Raw genomic sequence first — 9,957 nt, 5'->3', positions numbered from 1 at the left:
GCCCTGACTTGCTGTGTGGTCTTGGTAAAGTCACTTCTCTCTGAAGTCAGATACCTTCGGATTTTCCTTATAATCCCCGGGCCTTGTACGAGTGATAGTGCTGAGGTCCAGTAACCTGCCTGCTGGGACGGGAGGAACGGATCTGCCGGTACTTGCATTTCCTCTAGCAAGGCGCCAGCCGCAGTCACTGCAGGAGGCAGCAGGCGAGAGGAGGTGTGGAATAGCAGCGCTCCCCGTGCTGCCAGCAGGTGAAAATGTGCCCCAGACACACAGCGGAGACAGTGAATTGGCTTCTGTCATCCTGTGCAGGGAAAATCGTGCTGTTTTTACCCTTGTTCCTGGGCTGCCTCTCGTACACCTCGTTTGCCGTCTTAATCAGGCCGAACTTACAGACAAGTTGAGCAACCTTGTTAATTATAGCAACCTCCAGGATTCATCTTTTTCTCTGCATTTCTCTATTTTACATAAGTAGAATCATACCATACAGATTATTTTGCTGCATTTTGTGTTTTTAAGATTGCTCTGATTGATTAAAAAAAAGAGATTCACTTTTTATAGACGGGTTTCATTCAGATCCTGCTTCCCCAGGAGCATAAGAGAGACCAGTCCCTGATTCCTTAACTGAGATGAGAAGGAGAAATCAAGTTAGATGGAGTGTCTGGAGTCACTGCCCCTGAAGTATCTGGACATGGGAATGTGAGTTTATAAGGAAATTCAATTTAATGTCTAACAATTCAGTCAATGCACTGGCATCTACTGTGAGATTCAGTCTACCCTGAATTCCTAGGAAGATTTCTTCTTAAGATCCCCTTAAATGACAAATCCTTTAATGTTAGACCCCATCAAAATGCTTTAAGAAGCTGCTTAGTTTCTCATGTATTTATTTATGTTTAATTGCAGTAAAATATCTATAACATAACACCATTTTAACTGGTTCATGTGCACAGTTTGGTGGCATTAAATATATTCACAACCATGCAACCATTGTCACTATCCATCTCCAGAACTTTTTCATCTTGCAGAACCGAACTTCTATACGCATTAAACATTAACTCCCCATTCCCCCTCCCCTTAGCCCCTGGCAACCACCATTTGCTTTCTGTCTCTGTAAATCTGACTGCTCTACCGACCTCATGTAAGTGGAATCATGCAGTAGTTGCCTTTCTCTGACTGGCTTATTTCACTTAGTACAATGTCCTCAAGGTTCATCCGTGTTGCAGCATGTGTCAGAATTCCCTTCCTTTTTTAAGGCTGAGTCATATTCCATTGGATATGTAGACCACATTTCCTTTATTCATTCATGTGGTGACGGGCACTTGGCTTACTTCCATCTTCTGGTCACTGAATAATGCTGCTATGAACGTGGGTATGTCGGTTTCTCTTGACAGTTGTCCACTAATCCTTTATTCCGATTATTGGGTGGTTGTTCTGATTGTACAGGGCAGAATCTCAAGTAGGTACTAATAGTCAGTTAACAGCTCTCTTGAACACCTACACCCTGGGCTCAGGACCTGTGTAAATGGCAAGGTAGCAGGAGGCAGGAGACGGGGTGGGGGCAGCCAGGGCTGGGCTAGAACAAGGGCCCAGAACGAGCTGTAGATTCACAGCTGTAACTTCCCTGCATTGGGAAGGTTTTCTTGGGAATAATTTATGAAAACTATGATTATTTTTCCATTTCCTAGACTCTGTGATTGTTTTCCTAAGAAGCTAAATAGTTCCTGTGTGATTATATATCCCAGGCGTTGTGTGGAATTTTGACTAAAATACCGAAACCCGGGGCTGTTTGCCCATCACTCATCCATTTGTCCGACTCCCCCCAGTGAGTTCACAGCACTATTCACACTGCTTAGAGCCAGTGGAGGTTTTAGTAAGCTCTAGAAAAATCGATGGAGAAAAGGAGGATTGAAGCAGGCGCCCATTTAGGAAGGAGATGGCCGGCTGACGGGCAAGTACAGTGGCCTGAGTTGCTGACTGCTGATGTGCTGTGTGGCCAGGGCCCACTTACACAAAAGTTAAGGCAGAACAAGTGGGCCGCTCTATCCAGTGTGGTTTGTAGGCACTGGGAAACCTCCGCCCTCCGTCCTAAGACAGCCGTACTACCGCCACCTTCTAATCGAGGTGCCTCACATCCCACCGTTCAGGCACGTTAGACACTCAGTAGCAGTGTCCAAATGTGTCAGAAAGGATGTTCCTTTTCAGAGCACTCTTTTAAAATGCACATGTTCCTTACAGAGCTCTCTGAATTTCTGAGGACTTTTAGAGTTCCTCTAGGTTGGTTGTTATCAAACTGCTGTCAGGGCCTCTGGGGAGTCGGGGGCCTTTAAAGAGGAAGGGAGGAGCCAAGCCAGATGGGGCTCCGGTGCCCCGCCCCCCACTGCAACCACAGCAAGCTGCTTTTACCTGTTTTAATAAATGTTTACAGGAACCAGTAGTTGCAGTACCAAGAAAAGGGGGGAAAATGTTTGAAAAATCTGATGCAGAGCAACCCACTTGTTGAACAGAGGAGGCCCAGGGAAGTTGACATAAAGGGTTCAAAGTCACGTAGCCAATTCATCCAGCAGATATTTACCAAGCACCTGCAACGGGCCAGATGCACAGTAAACAAAGATGAGTGCACAAGTCTGTGCTGTGAAGAGTGAGCTCTGCTCCCCAGGATGGCTCCTCTGCAGCCTTGGTGGGGCACAAGGGGCACTGTTAGCAAGGAAGGGGGACAGCCTTCCCCCTACCCACAATATATTCCAGCCACATCGTCCTGACACCCCAGCTATAAGTGACGCCATCTCTCCTGTGCATGTGTGTGTATCGTCCCTCCACCGTCTCGTTTCACTCTTGCCAAAGCCCTTCAGTGTGCGTACCTACTGTGTGCCAAGCACGGCTAGCACGGGAGGCTACAAAGCTAATTAAGACACAGTTCCTGCTGCCAAGGATCTTCCAGCCAAACAGGAGAGAAAAGCTCTACATAAATGATCGCAATAGAGTCAGCGCTACATGCCAAAAGGAGGCACTGATAACTTATCAGCCTGGGAGTCTGGGTCAGGGAGAGAAGAGCTACATCTAGCCAGAGGAGGTGGCATTGGAACTGGGCCTCTCTCACCTTTCCAACTTTTAGGTTCCGAACGTGGATGCTGGAGTCAGGCAAGCCCAGTGGGCCATGTGACTGTGTGAGCTTGGACAAGGGAGGTGGGCTCCCAGAGCCTGGTCTGAAAAACGTGGCTGATAATAATAGTTCCTATTTCGGAGGGTTATTGTTGCGTTGAATAAGAAAATGCAGGCCCACCTCTTAGCCTCAATACATGTGCCTCTTCTTTCTGGACTCCAGAGATGGGGCGCGGGCGGGAGAGAAGCATTCCAGACAGAGGCTCTGCTCAGCGCAGAGAGGGGAGGCAGGCAGCGTGGCGCAGGGTGCTCACAGCACGCAGAGGAAGGAGCACTGGGAAATGCCCTAGGAACCGGGCGGCAGAGCCAGGGACACGGGGCCCTGCGAGGCCAAACCGAGGACTTGGGCCCCTGGAACTCATGTATTAGTTCTAATAATTTCCTTGTAGGTTCCTTAGGATTTTCTATATACAAGACCATGTCATCTACAAGTAGGTAGTTTTACTTCTTCCTTTCAAACCAGGATGCCTTCATTTCCTTCGCCTACCTGATTGCTTGGCTGCTTCTGCCTCCTGCTGTTGTTGGCTGTGTGAGAACCAGGCCTGGCTGGGGTCAGAGGGAGGGACAGACAGCTCCCTGGAGGGCTGGCCAGACGAAGGGGACATGCAGGCCTGGCCAGGAGAGGGTGGGGCAGAGCTCTTAAACTCTCACATGCAGGCGCTCCCAGGTACCCCCGCAGGCAGGTCTGGGGGGCGAGGACAGGCACATGCTTCTCTGGAGTAGTCAGGCACTGTTCATGGAGCACCTCCCCAGGTGTTGCCTCTGAGGACACAGAGATGACTCAGACCCAAATTTGACACCACGGTCCAGTCTGACCAGTAATTAAGGAATTACAGCTGGCTTGCCAAGGGTTATAATTGAGGTCTGTACAAAGTTGAGAAAAACCCTAGAGGAGGAAGCAAATTAACCCTGTCTGGTGGGATTGAGGGAGGCCTTTAAGGAAGTGGCATCAGAACTGGGTTGTAAAGAATCGATTGACTTGTCAGGCTGAGAGGAGGGGAGCGGGCTCTGGCAGAGAGAGCAGCATTTGCAAAGGTACTGGGTGAGAAGGGGAGAGTGGAGTGTCGGAGATGAGCCTGCACAGGAAGCTGGGACCGAAAGCCCTTGTGCGGAAGGGTCAAAGGTATTAACACAAACCTAGTCACTGCCTGGCCCTCTCCCTCCGTTTCCAGAGTAGATTCTGTTTCACTGCTTGTCTCCTGAGCTTTCGTGGGGCTGATTGGAGTAATGAATAAAGAAGGCCGACACTGGGAGAGCTGGAAAGAAATGGCCCGGTGCCCTGCAACAGATCAGAAAGATTGGAGAGTGGGCGAGAGAAGGAAAGAGGGAATAAAGGGAGAACCAAGGCAAGCTGAAGTTTTGGGGGAGCAAAGAAAGGGAGATTTGATGGTGAGCAGCGGATACAGTAGGTAACGCTGTGAAGTGATGGGCAAAGAAGTTCTTTAGGATGTTTTTGCCTCTTTTCTTTTCCTGGATGTTGGACTTGAATTTCTCTGGAATGTAATACCACGAGTAGACTGGACACAAGACAGCCCAGCTTTATTCGGGTTATGCTGTATTTCACAGAGGGGGGTTTCCACATATCTCCACGACAGTGGCAAGCTGTGAAAGAGTTTTGAGTAGGGGAATTGGACCGTGGTTCTGGAAAGATCATCTGGCTTCTGTGTGGAAGGGGCTGAGACCAGGAGCAGGAAGACCAGTTAGGAAGCTGTTACAGCAGTTGAGAGGAGATATTGTCAACGTGTGAACCAGAGCAGTGGTGGCACAAGATGGTCATTATCTCTGCTCTTCAGTAATTGGTAGTGCAGAGTTTTGAAGTAGGTCTGAGTATGAGACAGTAGCACCAGGAAAGAAATTCCCTTTACCTGTGGGGCGATTAAGGTCGTGATCACATGCTGGGGCCTTAGATTTTCTTTGTGTAAATACACACCCAGAAAGTAGCCTGTTTGAGCAGCACAGGACTTTGGTCTGTCACCGGAGAGACTCACCTTTCACTTCTGCAGTGCGTGGAGAGATCTAGACAAGATCACTTACTTTTTGGTTTCTTGACTTGCTCACACCCCCTAGGAACTTCGTCCCTCTGCGAATGAGTAGAGTCTGTCCTGAGATAGCATTTTCCAGAGAAAGCAGCCAGAAGTAAGGTTTGCTGTCAGTCACTAGGGAAACGATTGCTGTTAGAACTGGCCACCTACCCAGCAGGACAGAAAGTTCCTGGGTGAACTATGACACGGCCCCAGCTTTCCCTCAGGCATGCTGGAAATGAGGGAGAGAGGTCGGAGTCTTATTCATACTCCCAACTCCAGCAGCTCAGCCTAGCATAACACCTGGGACCACATTGTTGCTTAATTAATAGTTCCTGAATATATTAATGAATTAGCATAGCATGAAACCCTGAAAATGGTCATGTTAGGTCAGAACTGTGGTCTGTTCACAGCAGGATTGATCCATTCGTTTATTCATCATTTATTGAGCTCCTCCTACCAATCAGATTTGGATTAGGATGGTGGTTCACAATCTTGGCTGCAAAGGAACCATCTGGAGAGTTTTTAAAAATCCTGATACCCAGACATACTCCAGACCAATTAAATCAGAATCGTGTCCAGGCAGATGAGACGCAGGCATCAGTATTTTTTAAAACTCCCCGTGGGATTCCAACATGCAGCCAAGGTTGAGAGCCACTGGGTGAGATGCTAGAAATACAAGTGAATATCACATTGCCTCTGCCCTCGTTGGATCAAAGTCTAAGTGAAGGATACCTGAATTCGTTCAGTAGAATACAGAGTGTTAAATGCCTTCACAGAGATATGGAAACAATACTGTGGGAACCCAGAGGAAGTAATGCTTAGGTGTGGCTAAAGAATACAGGAAAGCTTCAAAGGGGAAGGAACTTTTAAGATGGGTTTTGTAGGATAAGTAGAAGTTCACCAATTCCTTCCTTTCTCCCATCCTTCCTTCTTTTCTTCCTTCCCTCCCTCCCTTCCTTTCTGCCTTCCTCTTTTCTTCTTCCCATCTTCTTTATCAACCTTCCCATCTCCCCTTTCTTCTCACCCTTCTCTCCTACTTTGTTCCAGGCATTTTCTGAAGTAGGCCCAGGAGACATAGTAAATATAAAGCACCAATCCTCAAGACACTTTCCCTTTTCCAGAGAAAGGGAATAACATGTGAAGAGCCCTAAAGTCTGAAAGAACCTGGGGTGTTTGGGGACAGCAACTTCATTTTTACTGGGGTGTCGTGGCTCAAAACATGAAGGAAATGTCATGCTAACAGCCTAAGGAGTTTACAATTTTCTTTCAAGGAATTTGGGGGCAAAGCAATTGTATGAAGAGATTTAAAATGACATTTACCACCTTTTACGTGGTACCTGAAGTGACTCTAAATGGTACGTAGCTGTGACATTAATTAATACTGACTGATGCTGGTTTTCCATTATATGTCAGTACTTCTGATTACCTCCAGGAGAGTCTCGGTTTGGTGCTGCTGGGTCTTTGACACCCATCTTGCACTTGCTAATCTTTCTTTTTAACAAAGCAGAGCCTTCCTTGCAATATCTGGCTATAATTTTATCACATTATTTTGTTGTCATCCTATTTATTCCTATGGAAAGCTCCTGTATGAGAAAAAACAGATGACTGTTTTTTCATATGTGATAGTGAAATAAACTTAAAAAAAATGGATCCATTTAAAAATATATATAAAGTAAATGATGGTATAGGAAACCCATAGATCCCACAAAAATTCTAACAGGGTGAGTAAGTAACTGAACAAGAGCAACATGGATGTCACTTGCACGTTGACATGAGCAGGTGAGGTCAGAAGCCTGCCGGCCAGTTAGGGGCTATGGCTTTAGCCCGGGTGATAGAGAGCTTGAGCTTGGACCAAGGTATCCTCCAAAAGGATGAAGAAAAGGAGTAGGTGGCTGGCGTCTAGAAGCCCAGTCATGGGCAGGAGACACCAGGGCAAGTTCTAGTAGGTGACACTAGCCCACTGGGCAGGCTGATCTGCCACAGGGAGGCCCAGTGGCAGATGAGAGAAACCAAGTTCCAGAGCCCAGGTCTAAGACAGTGAAAGTACTGGGCATGAAGACAAGAATTTTGGATTCTGTTCTTGGCCGTGAGTGCCAAAGTGAGCTTGTACACAGAGGGTTCCAGGAGCAAGAAGCATCTCACTGCTGGGTCTGAAACCTGGCTGGGCACCGCATTTACTGGGGGGAGTATGAAAAAGGCAGAGCTATAGGCCTCAGTTCAGACGTACTTAATTAGAATCTTCAAAGCCGGATCCCAGTGTACTGTATTTTTCACAGATGCCCTGATAATTCTCATGAACACTACCTGGATGCAACCACTGTGTAGCGGCTCTTGCTACTCAAAGCAAGGTTCGTGGGCCAGCAGCATGGGCATCACCTGGAAGCTTGTTAGAGATGCAGGGTCTCACCTGAGGCAGCACCTCAGCCCTACTGAGCCATTTTAATGAGATTCCCAGAAAAGCTATGTGCATATGAAGGTTTAAGAGGCCCCGGCCTAGACTAGTGGTTTTTAATCTTGGCTGCACGTTGGAGCAGCTAAGGACCTTTAAACCAGAGTAACTGGGAGTGGGGTCCAGGCATCAGTATGAGTTTTCTCACATTAAACCTTTTAGGCATATTCAGTTGTAAGAAATAATACAGAGCACACGCCTGTAGTCCCAGCTACTTGGGAGGCGTAGGTGGGAGGATCCCTCAGGCCCAGGAGTTTGAGACCAGCCTGGGCAACATTGCAAGACCCCATCTCTAAAACAAAAGAAGGAACAATGCAGAGCAGTCTCATGTACTCTTCACTCGGTTTCCTCCTGTGGTAGCATCTTGCAAAGCTGCAGTACAATGTCACAACCAGGTTATTGGCATCGACACAATCAGAACACAGAATGTTTCCATCACCATGTTGTCCTTTCATAGCTACATCCACTTTCCTTCTCACCTCCCCTACTTCTAACGCCTGCCAGTCACAATCTGTTCTCCATATCTATAATTTTGTCATTTCAGGAATATTCTATAAATGAAATCATAGAGTGAGTAACCTTTGGGATTGGCTTTTTTAACTCAACACAGTTCTCTGGAGATTCAGGTAGGTTGTTGGGAACATTAGTAGTTCATTCCTTTCTCCTGCTGAGTAGTATTCCACAGTTGATAAGCCATTCACCCATCCAAGGGTATCTGGTTGTTTTCAGCTTTGAGCTATTGTGAATAAAGCTGCTATAAATATTCATGTACAGGTTTTTGTGTGAAAATAATTTTTCCTTTCTTTGGGATAAATGCCCAAGAGTGCAACTGCTGAGTCATACGGTAGTTGCATGTTTAGTGTTTTAAGAAACTACCCTGCCCTTCCAGAGTGGCTGTACCATTTTACATTCCCACCAGGAATGTATGAGTGATATAGTTTCTCTGCATCCCCATCAGCATTGAGTGTTGCCACTGTTTTTATTTTAGCCACTCTAATAGGTGTGTAGTGATATATCATTGTGGTTTAATTTGCATTTCTCTGATGGCTAGTGATATTGAACATCTTCTCGTGTGTGTGTGTGTGTGTGTGTGTGTGTGTGTGTGTGTGTCTGTGTGTGTGTGATCTGCATATCCTGTTTGGGAAAATGTTTCCTCGTGTCTTTTGCCCATTTTCTCATGGGATTGTTTATTTTTTGTGGAGTTAGTTCTTTTATTTGAGACAGGATCTCACTTTCTTGCCTGGGTGAGAGTGCAGTGGTGTCATCATAGCTCACAGCAACCTCAAACTCCTGGGTTCAAGTGATCCTCCTGCCTCAGCCTCCTGAGTGGCTCTGACTACAGGTGTGCACCACCACACCCAGCTAATTTTTCTGTTTTTTGTAGAGATGGGGTTTCACTTTTGCTCAGGCTGGTCTCGAACTCCTGACCTCAAGCGATCCTCCCACCTCGGCCTCCCAGAATTCTGGGATTACAGGTGTGAGCCACCCCGACCAGCCTGAGAGTTCCTTATGTAGTCTAAATACTGATCCTTTGTCAGATATGGGGCTTGCAAATATTTACTCCTCATCTTTTTATCCTTTTAACAGGTCTTTTGCAGAACAAAACTGTTCATTTCGGTGAGATCCAATTCACAGTTTTTTCTTTTTATGGATCGTGCTTTTGGTGTCAAGTCCAAGAACCCTTTGCTTAGCTTCAGATCCTGAAGATTTTCTCTAATGTGTTTTTCTACAAGTTTTGTAGTTTTACATTTTACATTTAAGTCTGTGAACCATTTGGGTTTTTTAAAAAATAAAGTATGAGGTTTAGGCTGAGGTTCACGTTTTCTCTATGGATGTCCAATTGCTCTGGCACCATTTGTTGAAAGGCTTTCTGTCTTTCATTAAATTAATGTGGCGCCTTTGTCAAATATCACTTGGGAATCTTTGTGTGGGTCTACTTCTTGGCCCTCTGTCCTATATCACTGGTTTACGTGTCTGTCCTCCCACCAGTCCCACAGTGTCTTGGTTACTGTAGCTGTAGAATAGTCTTGATAAGAGGTAGGCCAATTTCTTCCATTTTATTTTTTTTCCAAAATTGTTTTAGTTATTCTAGTTCCTTTGCCTTTCCATATAAATTTTAAAATAGTCTTGTCCCTAGCTACAAGACATTTTGCTGAGATTTTGATAGGAATTGCATTAAATCTGATCATCAATTTGGGAAGAATTGACATATTCACTATGTGGAGCCTTCTGATCCCTGAACCCTGTGTAGCTCTCCATGTATTTACGTCTTTGGTTTCATCATACAAGTCTCGGATGAACAAGTTCACCTGAGAATGCATTTATTTC

The 9,957-nt window shown here is 46.1% G+C and overlaps 1 protein-coding gene across 1 annotated transcript in view; it reads left to right on the top strand.

Annotated features, from left to right (window-relative positions):
* The first annotated feature begins 4,128 nt into the window (after positions 1-4,128).
* Positions 4,129-9,957, top strand: part of HRH1 (histamine receptor H1) — a 20,718-nt gene continuing 14,889 nt past the window's right edge. The window contains exon 1 of the mRNA XM_012655152.1: positions 4,129-4,191. The gene's annotated coding sequence lies outside the window, so the exon portion shown is untranslated. The remainder of the gene's footprint in view (positions 4,192-9,957) is intronic.

The sequence above is a fragment of the Propithecus coquereli genome, unplaced genomic scaffold, assembly GCF_000956105.1.
Source record: "Propithecus coquereli isolate 6110/MARCELLA unplaced genomic scaffold, Pcoq_1.0 Scaffold461, whole genome shotgun sequence".
NCBI lineage: Eukaryota > Metazoa > Chordata > Mammalia > Primates > Indriidae > Propithecus > Propithecus coquereli.
Note: the sequence above shows the minus strand (reverse complement) of the source record. Positions and strands in the feature narration are given on the sequence as shown.